The 24,754-nt window shown below is 36.6% G+C and overlaps 1 pseudogene; it reads right to left on the bottom strand.

Moving 5' to 3' along the window:
• Window positions 1–19,181, bottom strand: part of LOC149558147 (autophagy-related protein 16-like) — a 35,132-nt pseudogene extending 15,951 nt beyond the window's left edge.
• Window positions 19,182–24,754: the final 5,573 nt, after the last annotated feature.

Below are 24,754 nucleotides of genomic sequence, written 5' to 3'. Positions count from 1 at the left end.
GTGTTGCAAGGTGTTTTGCTTGTTTGTGCAAGTTGAAAAACGCATTTAGGAGGAAAACATATCCTGAATTTTTTTTTTTTTTTAAATTCTCATCTTCTCTCTTCTTCAAATTTTCTTAAAAAAACATAAAAATAAAAAATAAAAAAAATTTTGGGTACACCTTTTTTTTTGTGAAAGTTTGGTAGAAATATGCATATTCATATACATGTGTTGCAAAAAAAAAAAAAAAAAATTCAAAAAAGTGTAAAATACTTGCACTTTGATTATGTCAGCATGACATCATTTCTACATGCCCTTTTAAGCCTTGAGAAGTAACATTTTGTGTTTTGCTCATAACTTGAGCATTCAGACTCCATTTTTAGAAAACAAAATATTGTCGAAAAGCTAGTTCCGAGCCCGTCATGATGGTATTGGTTTTTATCATATTTTCAGCCTTTTAGATACTTATTTTCACTATCAATGACTTAAATTTGATGATTTTTGTAGGGATATTTGCTAACTCATGCATTCTCAGTTGAAGACTTTTATGAAACCACTAATCATGTTTCTTGTAGGTTCTCCTTACATGGTTTAATGCTCTTGGAAAATAAACTTGAATGTTTAAACACTTTTCTTTGAATGCATGTTGCTCAAACCAAATCTTGAATGCCATGGATTAAAATATAACATTTTCATTTGAATGCATGATCAACACAATCTTGGATGCTAAAGGTTAAAAAGAATGAATGCGATGAACACTTTATTTTAAGGTACAAATGAACATTATGTGCAAACACTTCAATTTTGGGGCTTAAAATAAATTCATCAAATCTCGAATGCTCTAAAGTGAAAATGTTCTTATTCCCTTCTTTTTAAAAAGCTTTCACGCACGCGATTTACTTTTGTTGGCTCGATTTTACTTTTGTTGGCGACCTTGTCAAGTTGGAATGAACATCTGAATGCTAATCACATGTGTCTTCAAATTTTAATGATAGAGAATCTAAAAGTGTCCAAATAGAAATGAACCCCATGTCTTATGTGTTTTGAGATTGTGCATTTTAGCCCATCTTAGAGTTCTCTCTTTTCATGCAAAGTAAGACCATTAAAATACATGACGCATGTATCGAAAGTTGTTAGCAAGATCATTCGCAACAACCTAGGAGTGCTTCTAGCGAGTTCATCCACATTTGGGAAGCACATCCCCTTTGGTGAGAAGCTCAAACTGGTAAATAGTCTGGTTGTTATATAAATTAGGGGAAGGGTAAAACTTCTTGCTCCATCTCTTTAGTTCGGGCAGCACGTTTCTGGGGGAAGCCTAAGGTGGGAAAACTTTCTCATGATTTCAGCATATCTAGAATAGACCCTTAAGTGGATCATAGCCAGTAACAACCGTTGCAGAGACTCCATAGACCCATTTACAACCTTCTTAGATCTAAAGTATCTCGCTTTCTTTCATGGTATGTTATTCACGGTGCAAGGGAAACAACATCCCTCAAGATTACTCACCATTGTGCTCCCCTGGTAGAGGCATAAGGCCACTTGGGTTTCATCTCCAAGGGTTGTTGTTCTCACAGAAAGGGAGCTTCTATTTGTCATGCCTTGAAGGTTCTCTGATGTGTATCCTTTGTCGATTGACTCTTGTATCGACTCACCTCTTTGATTAGAGGGAAATATTGCACTAGAACCAAGAGACCTCAACTTGTGGGCCGTTGAATAGCATATGAAACTCAAATTTTGACTTGTAGGGATAAAGTGTGTGTTTGGACTATCTTAAATTGTGCTCAAGACCTATGAAAACATTCGTTAAACATACACAATTCAGTGGTTACTATCGAAAAAAAAAATCCTTTTGCTAAAGAGATCAACGATTTGTATTTCTCAAAGTTGCTTTGTCCTTTGAAAAAATGTTTGCTCATTTATCTCCATATCAGAAGAAAGAAAGTTTCACCTTTGTCATCGGAAAACAACGGTTGTTAGCAAGTCCATCCACAATAACTACTTGTCTCGCTGGTCCAATTTGTCCATTTGTTTCAAAATGATCTACTTATTCCCTCAAAAATCATTGAGAAGAATCTAAGTTACAAATCCTTTGTTGGCCCAAAGTCTTGTTCTTTTTCAAAAATACTTTTCCATTTACCCTACTTGACCGAAAATATCACAAATTTTATTTTTGAGACCCCTCATCTTCAATATATAAGAAATGTTTGTTAGCAAGCCCACTCGCAACAATGTACTTGACTAAAAATACCACATTGTTTTCCCTGACTAGAAGATAGTTGGCCAAATTAATCCTGAAAGAATCCAAAACTTGTTATTTCTTAATTGATTTATGTTCCAACCCAAGGTCTAGAAGGTATACTTAGCATAGTCACTACCTCCAAAACCCCATAGTTGTGATCAAAATCCCTTGGAAATATCTTATGTCAGGCCAACCTAAGGCTAAGTTCAAAAAGGCTAAACTTCCACAAATACCCGTTTACACTAAGAAAGAAGTCAAACATCAAAAAAATACCCCCAACCCAAGGATTTCCATGCTAGACCAAATTAAGAAAGATGGAGCAGACGTTGCATTACAAACCGAATGGGATTACAAGATTCAAAAGCTAACTCTCTGACGAGGTGTCAACCATAGCCTTATCAATAATTCTCATGTGAACTACCTTGATTAGGTCCATCTTTTTCCACACACACTTATGCACTTGTCTCCTTGTAGATTTAGTCTCTTTGTTAAATCTTCATCCCATCTAAACATTTGGTATAATCATCTCCTCCACTTTTTGTCATCAAACCTTGGGTTTTTAGAAATCCTCCAAATCAAGCATCACTAAACCCTAGAATCCTCCATTCATTCGTTCACACTTAGAAACATTATTTGCATCACCTCATTAAGATTTGTCTCCCTAAAGAAATATCCATCCATCTCACCATCATAGTTGTCCTTAAACTTAGCATTGTTTAGAATAAACTATCACTTGTGTCCACATCACCTTAACCAAAAGGTTGGGCTACACACTTGATCCCATTTGTCTTCCCAATGGTCACAAGCCTACCTTAGGGTTTGATATCGCTACCACATATTCAAGTTCACACTTAAGGGAAACACAATCTCCTCCACGTAGCACCATATAATCTAGATTCCTAAAAGTATTATATACACTTAGCATCATCCCTCTTTGCATTTTCATCATTAGGAAAGTCATCCTTTCATGCCACCCACCACTCGTTTTGGTAGGAACACAAGAAAAAAGGACATGGATCCTAGCCATAGTAATAACACATCTCAAGCTCAGCCATACCTTTTCATTTCAATGGTGGCACCATATCCACCACCACAAATCCTCAAAGAGACAGGTTCCTCCATAGACATCGATGCTTTCATGAATCAACTTGGTCATGCCACCATTGTTAATGCCATCATAGACCGAAGCAAGGAGACCATCATGGAAAATTTCTTAAGGGATAATGTTGGTTCCTTTGAATTTGGGCATCCACCACCTATTGACATTTCAGATCCTACACACCCTCTGTTTGGGTGGCAACCACCAGTTGCAGAGTCATCTATCCTCACCGATCCTTTCTCTGGATATCAACCACGTCAAACAGAACCTATAGACCCAAATATACCCTCAACCCAGGTGCCTGCTCCCATTCCACAAAACACCCATCCCATCCTCACTCAACCCTTAGTGCATACTACATCCCAACCAACCTCATGTGTATCATCTGCCTCTACTTCAACCACTCATTTCCCTACTCCACCAAATCCTTTGTTTACATCCTTCAACACTACCTTTTCACTTCAACCTCACAGCACACCTAGTCTATTTACTACTCAAATGCCACCACTAGGGTCAAATACCTCATCTTCCATCCCACCCAACATCACTATCAACCCCTTTGTAGGTAGCCAAATCTCTTCAACCTCATTCCCTTTGGGACCTTGGAATGTTGCTATAGCATATGGACCTACCACTGGTCTTCCCCCTAGCACTTCAGCCATGTCCACCCCTCAAACACTTTCATCTACCACTTCACATTGTTATTCACTACCACCCCTTACCAACTATCTCTCCATGCCACCTTTGGGAAATAGCCAAACCAGCTTGCCATTGCAATTCCCTATGATGAATAGTTTACCACAAATTAATTACCTTACGCCTATTCATAATCCATCATACTCTCAAGTAGGAGTGCAACCCACATATATTGGACATGGTATGTATTCCCAAAGCATGGCACAGGCATCAACCACCTTACCACCCTTTCAGCCACAGTCCTCACACCAACAATATGCTCAAGCACCTACACAACAATATCTCATAGGGTAGTAGACTCATAGTTATCCTCCCCATACAAAAAAATTCTTAGTAGATGCAACAGTATACCCATAACATCCATTCCCCCAACTGTGCAACTTATTTTTCCACAGATGCCATATGGAAACCAGGGTTTTCCATATACACCGCAACTGTCAGATTTTGGCATGTATCCTACGCTAGGGGCACTTGCTCCCCCACCTATAAACTCTGAATGGTAAGAGATGAAAAATTCTCTCAAAGCCCTCAAAGATGGGACAGACTCCAAAATTTTCAAGTTTGAGAATGATTTCCCATACCCATTTGACAAAACCATCATGATGACACCATTTCCTAAACATTTTGAGATCCCCAAGTTTGACAAATTTAGAGGGAAAAGTGATCTAGTCACACATGTTAAGGAATTCTATATGCATTGTCAGGAGGTAGCTTATAATGATGTGTTCCTCATGTAGCTCTTTCCCAGGAGCCTAGTAGGACTAGTTTTGGAATGGTTTTGTCGTATCCCTCAAGGTACTATTAAAACATTTGCAAAAATTTTTGAGGCCTTTGTTGCTCAGTATACCCATCTCGTTGAAACTGAACTATCTATAGTAGACCTAGTCCACACTAAACAAAAAGGCAAAGAAAGCCTTGTAGAATACTTGCAATGCTAGCAGATCCTCACAACAAGGATCTCTTGTACCATCCCTGAGCATCATCTTGTCAAGATGTTCATAAACAATGCACACCCAAGCCTCGCTCATCATATGGTTATGAACTATTTGCAAACATACAAGGACATCAAAGAAAAAGGAATGGACCTTGAGCAAGGCCTCATTAAGGATGGTGTCATCATATTGTACAAATAAAACACCCAGGACCAAGGTTCGAGCAATGACAAAACTTGATATTGGAACAACAACAAGAATATAGTAACAGATGGTGCCACCGACACTCGACAAGTCCATATTGTTGGGGCAGCTACCAATGTTCCCGCAACACTTTTCCAATAACAAACTTATCAAAAAAAACCCCCTATGTATCACCCCTCACCCATACAAAACAATCAACAAATACCTGCTCATCATAATCAAACCAATGGTATCACACTTTTGGCAAGTACTAAACCTCATCTTCAAAGACAACCTCGTGTATACACCCCATTGGGGGAACCTCTTGATGCAATCTTTGAAAAACTAGCTAAGGATAATCTTATTCGACATCCACCAACACAAAACTTGGAACCAAACCAATCTAGGGCATCTTGGTATAAAGATAATGAGTTTTGCAAATTCCATCATGTTAAAGGACATACCACTCTCAAATGCATGCAACTCAAGGACTATGTCCAAGATCTAATTGATCAAAAGGAAATCACAGTGGGGGCAAAAACTTCACCCAATGTAGGATTAATGATGTATCAAAATGCTTTCTCTCCTCATAACACAAACCTAGGAAAAGAACCCGCAAACCCACCTGTCAACAAACTGAACAATACTCAAGGTAAACAAGGAGATAACCGAGACAAGTCTCAAAACTATACCTCAATGTATTTAGACTATGGAAGCCTTGTCAGTTGCATATCATAGGTTGAGCCATCCATCAACATCATTAACATTAAGGGCCCAAATCATCAATATGCAGTTGCTACTCACCAGACTTGACTCAATATAGCTGGCCCACCTATTTCTGCACCATCAAGACCACCTCCATCTAGAGCATCTCCATCAGAATCATCCTCATTAGTGCCACAATATAACATCTTGGAACACCTTGGAAACACACCAGCCCAAATCTCCATTCTAGATCTCTTACGAACAAGCCCACTTTATCAAGAGATCCTCAACAGTACTTTACATGAGTCACGTGTCCCCTTCGACATAAATGCCACCAAGTTTTGCAACTTGGTTGGCCATCTTTCAGCCTCATGTGCCTTATCCTTCAAAACCACTAATATCCCAAAAGTTGAACCAGATCATATCCTTCCACTCTGCATAGCCATCATGGTTTCTAACTTTGTTGTTAAAAGGGTCATGATAGATAATGGATCGGCTTTAAATCTATGTACTCTAAAGTTCATCAAACAGGAAAGATACACTAAGGTAGATATCATTAATGAAATAATCACCATCAAGGCCTATGACAATTTGGAGTGCACCACTGAAGGAACCATCTTGCTCCCTATAAGAGTTGGCCCAGCCACTCAAGAAACACTTTGCCATGTAGTTGATTTTAACCTTCCATACAACATCCTCCTTGGTTGCCCATGGATTCATGCCATGAAGGCCGTTCCATCCACATATCATCAGTGTATTAAATTTTTGCATAATGGCACTGAGATAACCATCCATGCAGATCCTGAACCCTTTGCTTATTGCAATGTGGTTGAAGCTTCATACACCAATCACTATCCTGGGATTGAAATTGACACCTCCATGGCCAGTTCCTCTGGCACCTGCCATGATCCAGACACCATTTTAGCCTCCACCCTCTCCATGGTTAAGATCAACTACCAAGGTTGTGGTGAGTATATTCTTATAGTTGCTTTTGCTATTGGCACTCTACCACTTGATCCCCATACTCAAGGATGCCCAACACATTAAGGGCCTATACTGGAAACCACCTCTCGACTTCAACAAATGGGCCCTACCACATTTATTACCAAAGGTATTCTTGATGGAGAAGAGAATGCACTAGACATTAACACATGGCTATACAAGGAACCCCCTCCTAAAAGTGAAGCACTTCTTGATCACTTTAAAAAAAAATATCCTTGGTCACATTTTTGGCCACAGAGCAATGGGATTATCAAGGAGGTGGTTTAGGCTTCTAAGAATTAGGTATGAGATGGCCTATAGAAGCACACCAAGGGTAGAAAACTCAAGACTTGGGCTATGGACTCCCTGCAATTGGGGGCACTACAACAGAAGGCCACGCCTTTACAAACATCCAAAACGCTCTCGTCGAGGTTGAAGACATCCCTGAGAAAGTTGAAAAGAAAGCTTACGATGATATTTTCCTTGAAAAAATAATCCTTGGAGCCTTTGTGCTCTACCAATTATCCTTAAATCTCATAGACCTCTTGCTCGCTCACCCCAAAGTCATAGATTGGGACCAACCAAGTGTCGTTCATGTTGACAAGTTCTCTACTGAGCACACGCTCCTTAAATTCATGGGGGCAAAAACACCACATAAATGATAGCCACCACCATCGGCATATGTCTCCAAGCTAGATCCTGTAGGTTACTTCGAGAAGGAGGAAATCTCCAATTGCAAAACAAAACTACAAAAAGAAACAAAAAAGAAAAAAATCAAAGGAAAAATGTCCTCTGGTGAAAACTCCTTTGGAGCATCATTGGATAACTCAAAAAATGAAATAAAAATAAAGCATGTATCTAATGGTGAAAACCTCTCTGAGGCACCTGAAGATGTAGATTTCATCCTTCCCCCGCAAGAGCATAGGCATCCTATCTCTTCAATTTTAATAGAGGGAACTCGACCAGTAAATATTAGTTTGACAGAGATCCCACATATCACATACATCACAGCCTCTCTACCACCTGAACAAAAAGATCTTCTTATTGAGGTTCTCTATGAAAATATAGGCCACTTTGCATGGTCATATCAGGACATGCTGGGGTTGGATCCCAAACTAGTCATACACCAAATAGTAGTAGATCCAGGGGCTAGGCCTATTAAGCAAAAGCTCCATAAGATGCACCCCAAAGTTGCTTTATTGGTTAAAGTAGAGTAGAAAAATTGTTGGAGGCCAAAATCATTTGCCCAATAGATTATTTTGAATGGATTTCTAACATGGTGCATGTTACCAAGCCTTCTGGTGATATTAGAATCTGCATTGATTTTAGGGATCTTAATAAGGCTTGTCCAAAGGATGGCTTTCCATTACCAAATATTGACATGATTGTAGATCTCACTGCAGGTCATGAACTCTTGTCACTAATGGATAGTTTCTCTGGATATAATTAGATTCATATAGCAGAGGAAGATCAGCATAAGACATCATTTACTACACCTTGGGGCACATTCTGCTATAATATGATGCCATTTGGGCTAAAGAATGCAAGGGCAACCTATCAGTGTGCCATGACGGTCATCTTCCATGACCTAATCCATAAGATTCTTGAGGATTACATGGATGATATTTTAGTAAAGTCTCTCAATGCTCTTGATCACTTATTTCACCTTAAAGAAGTGTTTAATCGATTGGCAAAGTATCGTCTCATGCTGAATCCAAAGAAATGTGTCTTCGGTGTCACCTCAGGCAAGCTCCTAGGCTTCACTGTGTCACAGCGTGGTATTGAGATTGACCCCAAGAAGGTCAAAGCCATCATGGATATGGCTCCTCCTAAGACACTCAAGCACCTTTTTTCTTTCCAAGAAAAACTCCAATTAGTCTGGCGGTTCATTTCTCAACTTGCTGATAAGTGTCAACCTTTCACTCACTTGCTGAAGAAAGATCAAATTTTCAAATGGGACTCAGCTTGCCAGTGCAATTTTGAGCTCATCAAGCAATACTTAGCTAATCCGCCTATTTTGGTTCCTCCAGTTGCAGGGTTCCCACTCATATTGTACATCATAGCTACTCCCACAGCATTAGGTGCTCTTCTAGCACAACTTGACGATGCAAGAAAGGAATGCGCTATTTATTACATTAGTCAAACATTAGTGGGCTATGAGCTCAACTACACACCAATGGAGAAGGCATGCTTAGCAGTAGTTTTTTCCACCCAGAAGCTACATAATTACATGTTGAGTCATACTATGCAACTGATATCAAAGATTGATCCATTAAAATATATGCTCTTTTGCACAGTACTCATCGGATGCCTAGCAAAATGGGTTACACTTCTTAGTGAGTTTGACATTCAATATGTTGACAGAAAGGCCATCAAAGGCCAAGCTATTTCAGATCACTTGGCTGATGCACCCTTAGTTGCAGATCACCCACTTATCATGGAATTTCTAGATGAATACCTCTATTTGGTAGAAGAACAATCACTTTGGAAGCTATATTTTGATGGCTCCTATACATCTCATGGCTCTGGTGCTAGCATACTCTTGGTTACACCTCAAGGTGATTATATTCCTAAATCTTTCAAGCTAAAATTTTAGTGTATGAATAACTTTGGAGAGTATGAGGCCCTTGTAGCAGGCCTCAAAATTGCCATTGAATGGAATATCACCGAGCTTCAAGTTTATGATGATTCTCAACTTATCATTAAACAAGCATTGAATGAATATCAGACCAAGCATGACAAGCTACTACCTTACAAAAATCTAGTTGATCAATTAAAGGAGCATTTTACTTAGCTCCAGTTCATACAAGTACCTAGACTCCAGAATAATGTAGCTAATGCTATGGCTACTATTGGTTCTCTCTTGGAAAAGTCGTGTGAAGCTACACAATATGAATTATTGGTCGACCAACTGCATGAACCTGCATATGAGAATGATGAATCAACACGAGTCTGCATCTTGGTTGGTCCCCAATCCCCATGGTACCACAAAATTCATGCTTACCTACTAAATGGTATCATATCTCCTCACCTCACATGAACCCAACACCAAAGCCTTATACATAGAGCTTCCTGATACACTATCATCACCCAAACCCTATATCGTCATGGTTATCATGATACTCTCTCTTGATGTTTAGTTCAAAATGACGCTTCGATGGCTCTCAAAGAGGTACACACTAGACTTTTTTGTGCTCACATGAGTGAGATGGTGCTAGCAAAGCAGATCCTTCTGGTTGGATACTATTGGCCTACTCTAGAACATGATGCATGTGAATTTGTGAAGTGATGTTTACCTTGTCAAAAAATGCTAATTTAATCTAAGCTCCAACATAGGAATTGCAACCTATTGCACCACCATGGCCTTTTGCCTGCTGGGGGTTTTATCTCATTGGTCTTATTGCACCACTTTCTTCAGAAGGGCACAAGTGGATAATCACCACCATTGATTACTTCACTAAGTGGGTTGAAGCAGTTCCCCTTGTCACTGCTATGGGAGTTCAAGTCTCCAAGTTTATCCTATATCATATCATATGTCGCTTCAGCATCCCGGCTACCATTTTCACTGACCATGGAGGTAATTTTGAAAACCTAAATATGGAGGAATTATTTTTCTATCCCATACTTCCCACAAGGTAATGGCCAGGAAAAGGCAACTAATAAAACCCTGCTTAGAATCTTCAAGAAAGTTGTCAATGACTCCGACCGTGATTGGCATTTGCAAATTAATCCCACCAAGGCATACCGCACTTCATTCTGCACAGCCACTGGCACAACTCCATACTCCTTGGTCTATGGTGCTGAAGCAGTCCTACCTATTGAGGTTGAACTCCCATCACTCTGTATTTCTCTACGCGAAAAGATATCTGATGAAGAATATAGAGTGGCTCGACTTACTCAACTTGATCTACTTCATGAAAAAAGGCAATAGGCCTATGACCACCTCATGGTCTACCAGAATCGCCTCAAGTGCAATTTAAGCAGGAAAGTCCATCCACGTAATTTTCAGGAAGGTGACATGGTCCTCAAAGAGAATATGAAGGTTCAAGCTAACAGAGAAAAGAAAGGCAAGTTTGAGCCCACATGGCTTGGTCCTTATGTGGTCATAACATCTTTTGGCTTTGGAGCCTATTAGCTATCTACTCTTGAAGGTGAAGTCCTAAACGATCCTACCAACATTATTCACCTCAAGAAATTCTACGCCCAAGGGCAAAATTTGCAAAAAAAAAATGGCAAAGAAAAATAAAGAGTCCAATGGTGAAAACTTGGCAATTCAAGCACCTTGGATAGGTCCCTAGTAAAAACCTAGCAAATAGGCACCAGGTGTACTATAGCATTTCCATTATCTATCAATGGTCTCCATATCTTGTATCACCCCTTTACATCTCATCGCCCATCTCCCCATTTTCCAAGATTTTCCAAATGTTCCTACATCTACTGCACATTTGATACTATGTTCTATCTTACATTCCAGAGTCATCCACACATTTCCTTTTCATGCTTGTATATTTTTGAGCCTTATAGCAAAATCCAACGTCACTATCTCACTCAAATCCTAGTTCTACTTCAAAAATTGCCAAAAAGTTGTCAAAAACATTCATAAATCATCCAAAAATCCAAAAAAAAAACAAAAACAAAAGAGAGCTTCCTTCTCTCACAAACCTTTTCACACACACCTTACTTTCCACAATAAAGGCCTTGACATGAGACAAAACCTTTCATAGACCCTACACAATGAGAAACCAATAGAATTACAACCCTTTCACATAGACCTCTGGAAGAGAATCTTCTGGAGTTGTAACTGTTTGCAAAACCCATGCCAGTTGCCTCACACTAGAAAAGGAGAACCAACCCCATCACTCCTCTACCGACCATCGATACATTTAGAAAATGAAGCCAAACTTGCTCTTCAATGTCCTCCATCAGATCACCAAAGGATTATGCACAAACCACCCCAACACTCAAACCCACAAGGATGGAGGGAAAGACATTACTGATAGCCAACGTAGTGATGGAAACTATCCAAAAATACCAAAAAAATACAGACACTATCCAAAAATACCCAAAAAAAATAAAAAATCACCCAATAATACAAAAAAAATTCATAAACTATCCAAAAATACCAAAAAAATTCAAAAATAACCCAACAATACCAAAAAAATTCAAAAATCACCCAAAATACCAAAAAAAATCATAAACTACCCAAAAATACAAAAAAAATTCAAAACTTGCCCAAACAATATAAAAAAAATACAATAAAATTCCAAAACATTCCAAAGGGGGTCATAAATGCCAAATATGGCCATACAAGCTTGAAACATTAAAATACCACCCCAAAATTCCTCTCAATTTCTGATATCAAGAAATTGATATTAAGAAGAAGTGTGGTAATGTCCTGAAACATAATTCCAGGCTTAGAAAAATCCAGCACAACTCGGATAGCGAAAGAGATGCCACAAGGCCAATTGTTGCCTTCCTTCCGTGCAACCATTATTAATGTGAATCAAGAAGGATTTTTAGTCTTATTTAAGTTGTAGTGGCTAGGTTTAGTCTACCCAGTTTCAACAGATCTATCAATACTGTCTCAAAAGGCCCATGTGTTCTTTTTGGACCCCTTTAGTCCCTTTTTAGGCCTAAAAGCTTTTTTTTCAAGGCCCATGTGTCCTTTTTGGACCCCTTTAGCACCTTTTTAGGCCTAAAATCTTTTTTTCAAGGCCCATGTGTCCTTTTTGGACCCCTTTCACACCTTTTTAGGCCTACAAACTTTTTTTCAAGGCCCATGTGTCCTTTTTGGACCCCTTTAGCTCCCTTCTAGGCCTAAAAGCCTTTTTCAAGGCCCATGTATCCTTTTTGGACCCCTTTAGTGCCTTTTTAGGCTTAAAAGCTTTTTTTCAAAGCTTATGTGTCATTTTTGGACCCCTTTAGCATCTTTTTAGGCCTAAAAGCTTTTTTTCAAGGCCCATGTGTCCTTTCTGGACCCCTTTAGTGCCTTTTTAGGCCTAAAAGCCTTTTTCAGGGCCTATGTGTCCTTTTTTGGACCCCTCTAGTGCCTTTTTAGGCCTAAAAGCTTTTTTTCAAAGCATATGTGTCCTTTTTGGACCCCTTTAGCACCTTTTTAGGCCTAAAAGCTTTTTTTCAAAGCCCATGTGTGCTTTTTGGACCACTTTAGTGCCTTTTTAAGCTTGAAATGATTTTTCAAAGCTCAAGTGTCCTTTTTGAACCACTTTAGTGCCTTTTTAGGCCTTAAATAACTTTTCCAATGTACAAATGTCTTTTTTCAAGCCCCATAAATACCTTTTTAGGCTTAAAGCACCTTTTTCAAGGCCCTATTTTGGTCCTTTTTAGCCCCTGAACCACTTTTATAGGCCCAAGCGCCTTTTTCAGGCCCCCAAATTGCCTTTTTAGGCCCAAACGCCTTTTTCAAGGCCCTATTTTTGTCCTTTTTGGCCCTTGAACTACCTTTATAGGCCCAAGTGCCTTTTTCAAGCCCTCGAATTGCCTTTTTAGGCCCAAACACCTTTTTCAAAGCCCTACTTTGATCCTTTTCGGCGCCCAAACTACCTTTTTAGGCCTAAAGCGCCTTTTTCAAGGCCCTATTTTGCCCCTTTTTGGCCCCTGAGATGCCTTTATCAGCCCAAGCACCTTTTTTAGGCCCCCACACTGCCTTTTTAGGCTCAAGCACCTTTTTAGGCCCCTGAGACAATTTTTTTAGCACACATCTTTTTCAAGGACCTCGTTTGGCCATCACATGCCTGTATAGATCCCAATGCCTTTTCCATGCCTCATTAACATCTATCTCATCACACACCTACAAAAACATCCTCACATTCTGTCTTATTATTGTCTATCATACTTGCTAAATCTACACAGATATTCTCACCTATGAGTCATGGTTACCCTTACTCTACAGATTGTATTGTTCCCACTTTTACATAAGTCAAACTATTTTATTATTTATCCCAAAAACACAAAAACATTCCAAATATATATCAAACATCCCAAAAACATTTAAATATTCAACAAAAAACACAAAAACATCCATATATCTTCCATCAAAATCTCAGAAAACAAAACATGACATTACATTATGAACAACATATGTTGTCCTTTTGATTGCCATAACAATAAGCAAAAACTTTCTATTCTCCTATGACAGCAAGAACAAAATTCCATTTAACTAATAATATTTGGCAAATTTTTTATTCTAGCCTTCCAGGGGGAGGTGGTAAGATAGGGTGTCCAAACAATGGCATTCCTTCAGACCTAGTCCCAGATGATGATGCCCCTGGAGTCATCCTCACACCTGCCCAAAGTGTATCCATGGGGATCAGGATGTTACCACACCTCAAGAGTGTGTTTATTTGCTCCATAAAATGTTTTTTAGAGTATACATCTCCTCTCCTTTGACTCAAAGGAAATGCTTGGTGATATAATCCCATGTAGTATGCCACCTCTCATGTAACCCTCACTAATTGCTCCATGACATCCTTCATTTCTGCCCGTAGTCTCTCTGCTCCTGGAATAGTTGTTTTCCTCTATGGAATATCCCGTTCTCTTTCATATCTATTTTTTAGCATTTTCATTGACTCCCTCTGATGTTTCACTGTATTCAACTGATTTTGGTACTGCATAATGCATGCATTACTCGCATTCAGCTACTCTTGTGCCCTTCGTGCTAAACTATTGGTCTACATTGCTGACTCCCTGAATGCTTCTACTTGCAACCATAGGAGCACTAATTCAATTTCACATCTCTCCATCGCCACTCTCTCAGCTACCAAAGTTGCCTCCACAGTTTCCACTCTTGTTTGCTCCATCATTAACATCATCCCTAGGCACTGAGCTTCTGTTCATGCACCATCCTCTCGTGCTCTTTCAATCAGGCCTTGAAAGAAATTTGCATCTTTCTTTGCCTGGTCAGCCCATTCTTTTTCCACTGCCAATGCTTTCTCCATCACCACCGCTGCATCATGAGCTTCTTGTACTGTAGCAACAGATTGCAATGCTTGGAATGACCGAACTATAGACAACACTGGGTCACCCTTTTGTTCCCTAATGCTCTGCATCATATCCCCTAAATTACTTTTTCCCTTCTTCCATTCAACCACTATTGGTCATATCATGGATCTTTTTTCCCCTTCTAGAAGAGTCTCTTCTACAGATGGCTGATCTTCTACACTTGCTCCCTCTAACCACACTTCCACACTTGGTAAGTTTGTCTCCTTCTCTTTTTTCATCGCCTCTATTTGTTGCATCGCATCTTCTGCTAATAGTTGTAGCAAGGTTGGATCTTCTTCTTCCTCTTTTGGCTTATTTTGAGATAGATTCCTTTTGCTAGCCTCCACCACTCCCCGATCACAATGCCACACACTTTGATGTGGCAAGGTTTCTTTTCCTTCTTTTTGGCTCCACTTTACACCCCGCTTCTACCCTCACACCCATTTCCTTTCTCGTTGGCTTTCATTTTCCTCTTCACTCCATCCCCCCATTCCTCCTTCTATCGCCTTTGGCATTTTATGCCTCTGCTCTTGCGAATCGACCATTGATATTTCACTCATTTCTTAATTCTTTGCTCACACTTTTCTTATGCTTCAACTAACACTTCTTGTTGTTCATCTTTCATCAAATTCACTCGCCTTTTATAGAATCAACCACATTCTCCATCGCTTCCATTACATGCTATCCATATCTTCGACAACAAGCTTCAATACCTACCATCATAATAGTCAAGTCGGCAACTACTTCCATTCTTTCCATAGCTCCCCTCCCCTATCATAATAGTATGCTATATGCTACCTCTTTCCACTAGCTTGTCATGCTTTTCATCACACTATCTACTAATATTTTCATCTTCATCTTTCCCACCACTATCCTATCATGTTGAACTTTTGTACGGTCATCCCTTGTAAATACTTTGGTTTGTCCACTGTACCATTCGTGCATGTCAGTCCTTCACTTGGTATCATTGGATATCTCTCATCTCTTCACATCCATTCATGCTTGATCAACAAAATCAAATACAAATAAACATTTTTTGCTCTCTTGGTTAGATGCCTTCACGAATCCTTGAACATGATCCCTTGTCATCAAAATGTTGTCCTACATAGTTCTGATTGCCTAGCTCATCCTAGTCCTTGATATTACCGATAGATCCTTGCAGGCTGCCTCTTTCCTCTCATCTGATCTTGGTCTGTCAATATCCAGTACTACTGATCTCTTTGGTAAAAGGTTACTTTTTCATGGATTTACATTTTCTTTTGATTTATTTTCTTTTCAAGATTTCACTTTTGGTTCTTAAAGTATCTCTTCCAAGTGATTTGAGTTGTTCCCTCCTCATGGTCGCCATGATCTGTTATATCATGGTGTGCTATGAATGGGGCAATTCAAGAGCAAGGTTTTGATCAGGACTTTTTCTTTTTCTTTTCTACTTGTGAGTCAGTCAGATATGACCCTTGCATAGTCCAAACATATGATCACTTGTGGTTACATGGTGCACCTGGGAAATATTGTTTGCTTGTGGATTACCCAGTATCATTTCCACTCTAATTCTTTTGGGATTCCAATGTGATGCTGGGGAAATCCTTGTGTGTTTGTTTCATGTCAGTCCTATGTAATATTGGTAAGAAGGCCTTGATGTTCTTAGTAACCTTGGCATATTCCCAATATTCCTATATCAAAATAAGTGCTCAACTACATGGTGGTGCTCCCCTTTGGAACACCCACATGCTCAAGCCTCAATGGATTGCTTAATACTCTCATTTTATCAAAACATCCCATCCTATCCAAGCATCCCATCTAATTAGTGTTACAATCATAATCTAATAGTTTTATCCATAGCCCAATCATATCTCCTATCAATCCCATGGTATTTAATCCTATATCAATCATAATCTTAGCTCCTTCATTAATCATAATCTTAGCGCCTTCATCAATCATAATCTTAGGTGCTTAATCAATCATACTCTTAGGTGCTTCATCAATCATACTCTTAACTCCTTCATCAATCATAATCTTAGGTGCTTCATTGAACATAATCTTTGCTCCTTCATCAATCATAATCATAGCTCGTACATCAATCATCATCATATCTCCTGCATCAATCGTACTCTTAGTCATCACCAATCATAAATCCTTGAATCATAATCTCCCCAAATCTCCCATCTTCCAACTCACTTCCTTGGTTTTGATTTAGAAAACCAATCATCCTCTCCCCTCTCCCTGAAGCTAGTGTTCTTAACCATTGGTTATCCTTGCACACAAGGTTTTCCTTTGTATCATTCTCCCATAGCTTCCTTGAAACACCTCTCTTAGCTACCCTCAGTCCTCCTCTTGTCCTAGATTCTTGTACCTTTCAAGAACCTATCGGGCCTCCCCTTCTCTCCCCACCATCTTCTTGAGGGGGCATCACACAATCCACTCTCTTTTCTTCTATTCAAGACTGGGGCAATCATGTTGCTTTCAAAGTCATCTCCATGTCATTTATATCTGAACTTCTTTGAAATAGTATTGGAACAATACTATCTCAAAGAGGGGCAAAATGTAGACACCTAAAAATCCTTTAGAAAGTAAAATATTTTTATTTTCTAAAAGAAATCCCTGATGACATCATCATTAATTAATTAATTAATTATTTTATTTATTTATTTATTTTTATGCCATTAAATCCCTTTATCTGAATTAAAAATATTTAATTAAGAAATCCCTCCCAAAAATGTTTAAATCTTATTTAAACATTATTTCCTTATTTATTATTTATTTAATTAATAAATTGACCAAAAATCCCAAAATGAATAATTTATTTATTTTTTGCCCAAAACTTGGCCAATTTCCTTAAGACCACTAACCTCTTCCAAAATCTTCTAATCCTTCTTTAATTTTGATTAAAGGCTAATCCCATCATTTCCTAACCCTAATCCCAACTCAAAATATTTAATTAAGATTAAATATTATTCCTCATGTTTATTAAAAATATTTTAATAAATATCTCCTCAACTCAAACCCTTGAAATAAATAAAACTTTATTTATTTTTAAAAAACCTTATTTATCCTCATCCTAGAAGCCTAGACTCTTCTAGAAGATGTCAATCCCTATCCTAATCCCCCCTCTAACCTTGTCACATATTTTAAACAAGGTTAGCCAACTCCTAAGCTAATCCAAGCTAACCAAGGGTTAAGATTTGCTAACCCAAGCTAAAGTCAATAATCTCATCCTCCTCCCAACCACCTCTATTTATAACCCAAGCCAAAGTCAACAATCTCATCCTCCTCCCAACCATCTTTATTTATGACCCAACCATCTCTATTTGACCTGACCATCCCATTTATGGCTCAACCTCCCTCATTACTCCTTTGACCAACCCATATCCTACACTCTCACATCCAATCACCTTGTCACGTGTGTCACCTCCTAATTGGCTTTAAACAAGCACAATTCATGTGCTCCCCTTTGAGTGCATCCTAGCCCTCCCTTACCATCTTGCCATCCTTGCATCCTGACTGTTCATCCTTCCACCCCTTGGCCTATAAATAGAAGCCTCTCCCTTCACCAAAATCATCCACTTTTGAAGAAAAGTTATAATGCTATTTTGAGAGCCTAAAAACTACCAAAATACTACTATAATGTTGAAAACCCTCCACACCTTCATTGTTGAATCATTCATCCACACTCATATTTGATTATCACTCATCCATTTGGAGCTTGAGCACATCGTGAGCATACATTCACTATCTATCAGGGACATAGCTTCATCATCATGAGAAGCACTTGAGGAGTTTACCATATTTGGTCTACTTTCTTCAATTTTGTCTTCTTTGGTCCTATCTTAAGTGTTTATTTGTTTTAGTATTGAGAATGCTTTTTATAGATTAGTATTCATTTTACTCTACTAAAATAGGTGATACACTTACAACTTTCCTAGTTGATAATTTGTTGACATAAATAGTAGAAACCTTATTCAAATAAATTTTTAAAGTATGAACAATATGACTAGACTACACATCCCATAGATACAATTTGTGATTCTTACTAGATCCTAGGATAAATTAACTATCATCGGAAACACCAAGATCCAAAAAAGAACCAAGGAAAACATGTAATATACTTATCAAGGAACTTGAATTTATATCCCAAAGTTCAATTGAAATATCTTGCCAACTAGTGATTAGTCAATCACTATTGTCTAAACAAGAAAAGAATGGAAGCCACCTTTATGGGAAATGAAATATATCTTGTAGAAGATGCTATACTTGACTCTCCATAATCCTCAAATCCCAACTCACTTTGTTGCATAACTCTATCCTCTTACTTTATTGTTGATTCTTCTATGCTGCTAGCTTTAAAATTATTCATCATATCTTCATACATCATATTGTCCTAGAAACAATACAAATAATCAAAATTTTGAAATAAAACAAACTATATTGGTGAATAAGTCACAACTAGGTAAAAGCATAGATCTTTGTGACCATTTAGGATAACAAAACCTATTTTGGTCAAATCTCATTTCTCTATCAAAACTCAATTTTTTTCAAAAACTAAAAATACCCTTTTATAGATCTCAAATTCAATATCATCATTATATAAATTTTTGAGTGCTTTGATTAGTTCAAACTTGAGTACTTATAAGGTAAACCTTGATTACTATTAGATTCTGATAAGGTCAAACTTGAGTACTTATAACAAAGATAATATACATGAAAAATAATTATTTCTTTTTTTGTTCCCTAGCTATACATGTTATCTATAAGATATTTTCAAATTAGAACAAAATAAGATGATTTGCATATACTTGTTTGACAGGAACTACACCCTATATATTTTATAGTTAAAAAAGGGACTTCAAAATAAAATAAAATGAATAAATTCTTACTCAAAAAAAAAAAAAAAATTATAGGCATAAAATTCATCCAATTCTACGCATTTCATCAATTTACATCATCTTGATATTCCAAACAAAAATTCTATTTTTTTTTTGTCATTAATGTTGAACTATTGCATTCTAATATCTTGATTCTTTATAAAAGGTGACACAAGTTTGTGCTTTTAACCAATTCATTCATTGCATTTCATAAAGCCACTTCATTGATTCTTATAGCTACATATATTAGGAGATTACCTATTGTACATGGGAAAGAATTTGAAGTAGTTGCATAAAGAGACATTTTCTCTATAGAGAAAGCCATATGATATTGCCATGTAATGATAGGGATATGAAATGTCATGCCCAATTTTCATGAGCAAAAAAAACAAATTTTTTATTTTTTATTTTTTAAGAATAATAAAGATTACTAAAGTTTAAGAGCTGAATTGCAACAATAGATTTACTACGTACATCTTAAATTTATCATCATGAGAAGGAATCCATTGCAATGGCTAAATACTTGTTATTAAATTGGTATCAACGTTTGATCTCATTATTTCATTAAGGTTATAATGATATTTTGAAATTGATTATAACAAAAATATAAATTAAATTAGGTATCATAATCTATTACTCTAATTAATTCAAATCATTTAAAAATATGATAATAATTATTTATTAATAACATATATACATATATACATACATAAATACATATATACATACATATATATATATAAACATTTTATAAAAAAATAGAAATATAAAAATCGAATTGCATCATATCATAAAATGATGTATATCAATGAAAGTATTGTCTCTACATTTTAAAAAAAAATATGGCACAGGCTTTTAAAGCCGCTACCAGCACATATGAATGTCCATGCGGTCCTGCCTCTATCGTAGGGCCTGCGACGACAGTCATAGTACCTACAAAAGCAGGCATGGACTAGCGGCGATGTTAAAAGGGGATGGGGTGGGTTAAAACCTCCCTCCCATACTTTAGTATATATCATTATTATTTTTTTAATGTTTTTAAAATGTTATTGCTTTCCTCAACTACGATTCGGATTTTATAATAACGTTTTTCAACTGCAATGTTAGCAAACACGCACACACACACATATATATATATACATATATATACATGTATGTATTCATATATGTATATATGTATATATGTATGTATATACATATATATATATATGCATACATACATGTATATATATGTATATATATATATATGTATATACATACATATATACATATATATATACATATATACCTTTATGAATACATACATATATATATATATATATATACATATATGTATGTATACATATATATGTATACATATATATACATGTATGTATTCATATATGTATATATGTATTTATATATGTATATATGTGTGTGTGTGTGTATGTATATATATGTTTGCAAAGTTTTTAAACAAATACTGTAGAGTTATATTGATGGGGACATAACCCAAGAACAGAATGGACACAACAGAAAAGGGAAATTATATTAACTGAGAAAATAAGCTAGTACAAATAGTACAAAGAAAATAAACTTCAGAACATGCCCTAAGGGCTTACAATAGCATAAATCTAGAGAATATTTCTCCTTTTAGCACTTCCTCTCAAACTCCACTCTGAACTGCCTTTTACAATGCCAGAAATCTCCTTAAATAGACCCCGGAGGGTTAAGGACTAGGAATACATTCTAGAAAGTGCTAGTAGGCATCCGCCGATGAAATAGAAGGTTCCAGAAGCTGCGTTAGAAGTCAGTGCAAATCTAGAAGAATCCAAAAACAGTAACCAAACTTCCGGGAGGCATAACTTTTGAACCGTAGCTCCGATTGACGAACTGTTTACATTTTCAGAAAGTTCTCGAAGCGCTCTATAGCCCTATGGACAAGCTTTGCTCATCCCCCATTTTTTGACCCTTTTCGAGGTCATTTAATGCCCAAACCTGACTTTGAAGCATTCTTAGGAGGTCTCCAAAACCTAAAAAACTACAATAACTTTCAAACCATGGGGCCTATTGACCTTATTCTTTTTCTGGAATGCTCTAAATCATGATTACATTCATCTGGCCAATTCACACCTTCTAGTTTACCGAAATGATGGCCCAAATACATGCTCCTATTTTTTTGGGATTTTGAAACGCACTGATAGTTGAACTATGAGAGTTGGAACCTTTATCTGAGCCAAATGGGTATCCAAAAATGTAAATACATGAAACAGAAACTAAGTCTAGGTACATTTTTTTGGGTGACACAGGATTGCCCTTATACCTCTGGATGCTCCTGCATCATATATATATATATATATATATATATATATATATATATATATATATATAAGTGTGCATATGTATACAGATTAATAAACATATATGCATATTTTAAACAAGGAACCTTTCACAATAACACTTGCAAATATAGCATAATTTTATTATTATTTTTTACAAATAGGGCTTTTCAATTTTATAAATTATGAATTGTTCCTATATTGATTGATCTCTAGATTTACCTATTAATCCTTCTAATAGGCTTGCCTATAAATTTTTAAACCCTAGCCCATAGAATTCTTTGATCTATGCATGAGGGATTTTCTCATATAGAATTTAACTACCCATAACAAAAGCATGCAACCAATATATGAAAAATTCTTAGAAAGTATTCAGAAGACACAAAGAAGATAGGAATTGCAAGAAGTGGATATCATAAGCCAAAATCACAAGTGTCTACTTGGACATTGATGCTAAGTCACTTCTCCTTAGAATTCTACAGAACAAGCTCCTTCCTTCTCCAATGTTGTCGAGTGCTCCAAACACGCTCCAAATGCTCCCCCTAAGCTTCTAAGAGTGCTTGAATATAAAGAACTCTCAGGAAGCACCTAGAATGTCTCTAGAAACAACCAAAAGGTGTTGACAACTAAGCATGAGTCTTTTCCAACCTTCTAGATGATTCATAAGGTTGTAGACACCATGTGCTTAATTTGTGTGCTAACTCCTGTGTTGTTGACATATGTGCAATCAAAAGGTGTGTTTACTCCTAGGCAAGCTTATAACTTTTATTTTTATTATTTTATTACTTTTATTGTTATTATTTATTTATTACTTTATTATTATTATTATTATTAATTTTAATTTCTAATTTCTTTTATTTAATTCTATTCTCAATTAATTCTCATTTAATTAATTAAAATCAAAATATCAAAAGATCATGATATTATATTAATTCTTCCAAAATAATTAAATTATTAATTAAATCTTTTTATTTAAGACTTAATTAATAGAAAATTCACCAAAGACCTCCAAGATAAAATATGAAAACTCATCATAGAACAATCCATACAAAATTAGTCTAAAGGGTTAAACATCATGAATTATGTCATTCGACACATTTGAAAGGTAAAATATCCAGATACTTGTCCTATCTCTCTAGGAAAAATGGTTTAAGGGTTTGAGATTTGGACTTGAGAATTTATCTTCCCTCTCTTACCATTGAGATAGTGTAATAGGGTACGCTCATCCTGGCAATTCGAAGAAGTTGATACTCGGTACCTGCAACCTGCATAAAAACCATGCATGTAGATACAATATATATATATATGCTAAACTAAACAGGCAATGGCAAGAAGTGGTGCATCGTGTAGATCCTGACTAGCAAGTGACTATGATTCCCTTCCTTAACCACATCAGAAATTCCATACATAAGAAAAAAACATGCACACCATACACACGCAAGTATGGGGTAAGTATCCATAAGAAAACATATGTGATAATAAACCATCAAACTAATCATCATCAATAACTAAAATAATGTAATAATCATCATGCATATATGAAATATAGAGTCTAATTAATCTCATTATATATCAATTGAGTCCATAACACAATATCTGATAGTCTCAAAACAATATTACTAATCATCGACATAAAATCAGTCTAACATAGTCCGAGTATAATAGCAACAATGTGTCCAAAAAAATGTAAATGAGGGGAGGCACTACAAACCACCCCTCTCCCCCCCCCTCCAATACTCTACCCTACACTCATCATTCCCAAGTGCTCACCCAAAAAAACATGTGCTTCCCAAGCACTGGCCATGGGTACAGTGCTCCGCCCAAGTGAAATTAAACTCTGACACCACCTACCAAGTGATGTGGTGACCAATCTTAAAAGCAAAGGCGGGTTAAAAATCGATGTTGAAATCTCCAAAAGACAAAGGAACATTAGCGCATCCTCCCAAAAAGGTTGACTATGAAAATGAAGTATGGGAGAAAGTACAAGGTTCTGTCACCCACAAAGAGATTAGATTTATTATTTTTAAAACTAATCATACCCCTCCAACAAAAGCTAGCGCCAAGTGGATGCAGGAAAAGTTAATGCAAAAAGTTTATTTGGTGCGAGATAGATATTTAGGATATTAAGTTAGATAGTTATTAACTTATACATCTTCATGTTATTACATACATATATTTCTTTTTAATATCTAATTTTAAATGTAAGAATATTTTCAAGAATATTCTTTGTTGTAATATGACATTAAATCTCAAGCCCATAAAAAATCCAGGGCTTTTGCTCTAGGAATGTATAAAAAATTTTGTGTCATATTTTTCTAAGTGTTGAAAATTTTAAGAACAAAAACAAAAGCATAAAGATAAAAATTTTTGTCTAGTTTGACAACCAATTTTTTAATCCATTTATCAAAGGAGGGTATGTGTGTGTGTGTGTGTGTGTGTGTGTGTGTGTGTGTCTATATGTATACATATATGTATATATATATGTATATATACATGTATACATATATGTATACATATATATACATACATATATATACACATACATATATATATATATATATATATATGTATACACTAATATGTTAGCAAAGAAACCCTAATCTATTTAAGAACCAAAGCATTAACTAACGAAATCAATATAAACTTTAAGATGAGACAAAGTGATGTCCTCAAATGAGAATATGAGCCATGGATGAGCTCTCTCAGTGAGGATGCTCACTTGATTTGGGGAGGTGTCCTTTGATATGGATTCAGGATGTATGTTG

Source organism: Cupressus sempervirens, chromosome 5 (assembly GCF_028749045.1).
Source record: "Cupressus sempervirens isolate cs-2001-9-10 chromosome 5, ASM2874904v1, whole genome shotgun sequence".
Classification (NCBI taxonomy): Eukaryota; Viridiplantae; Streptophyta; class Pinopsida; order Cupressales; family Cupressaceae; genus Cupressus; species Cupressus sempervirens.
This window is presented reverse-complemented; position numbering and strand designations above follow the sequence as displayed.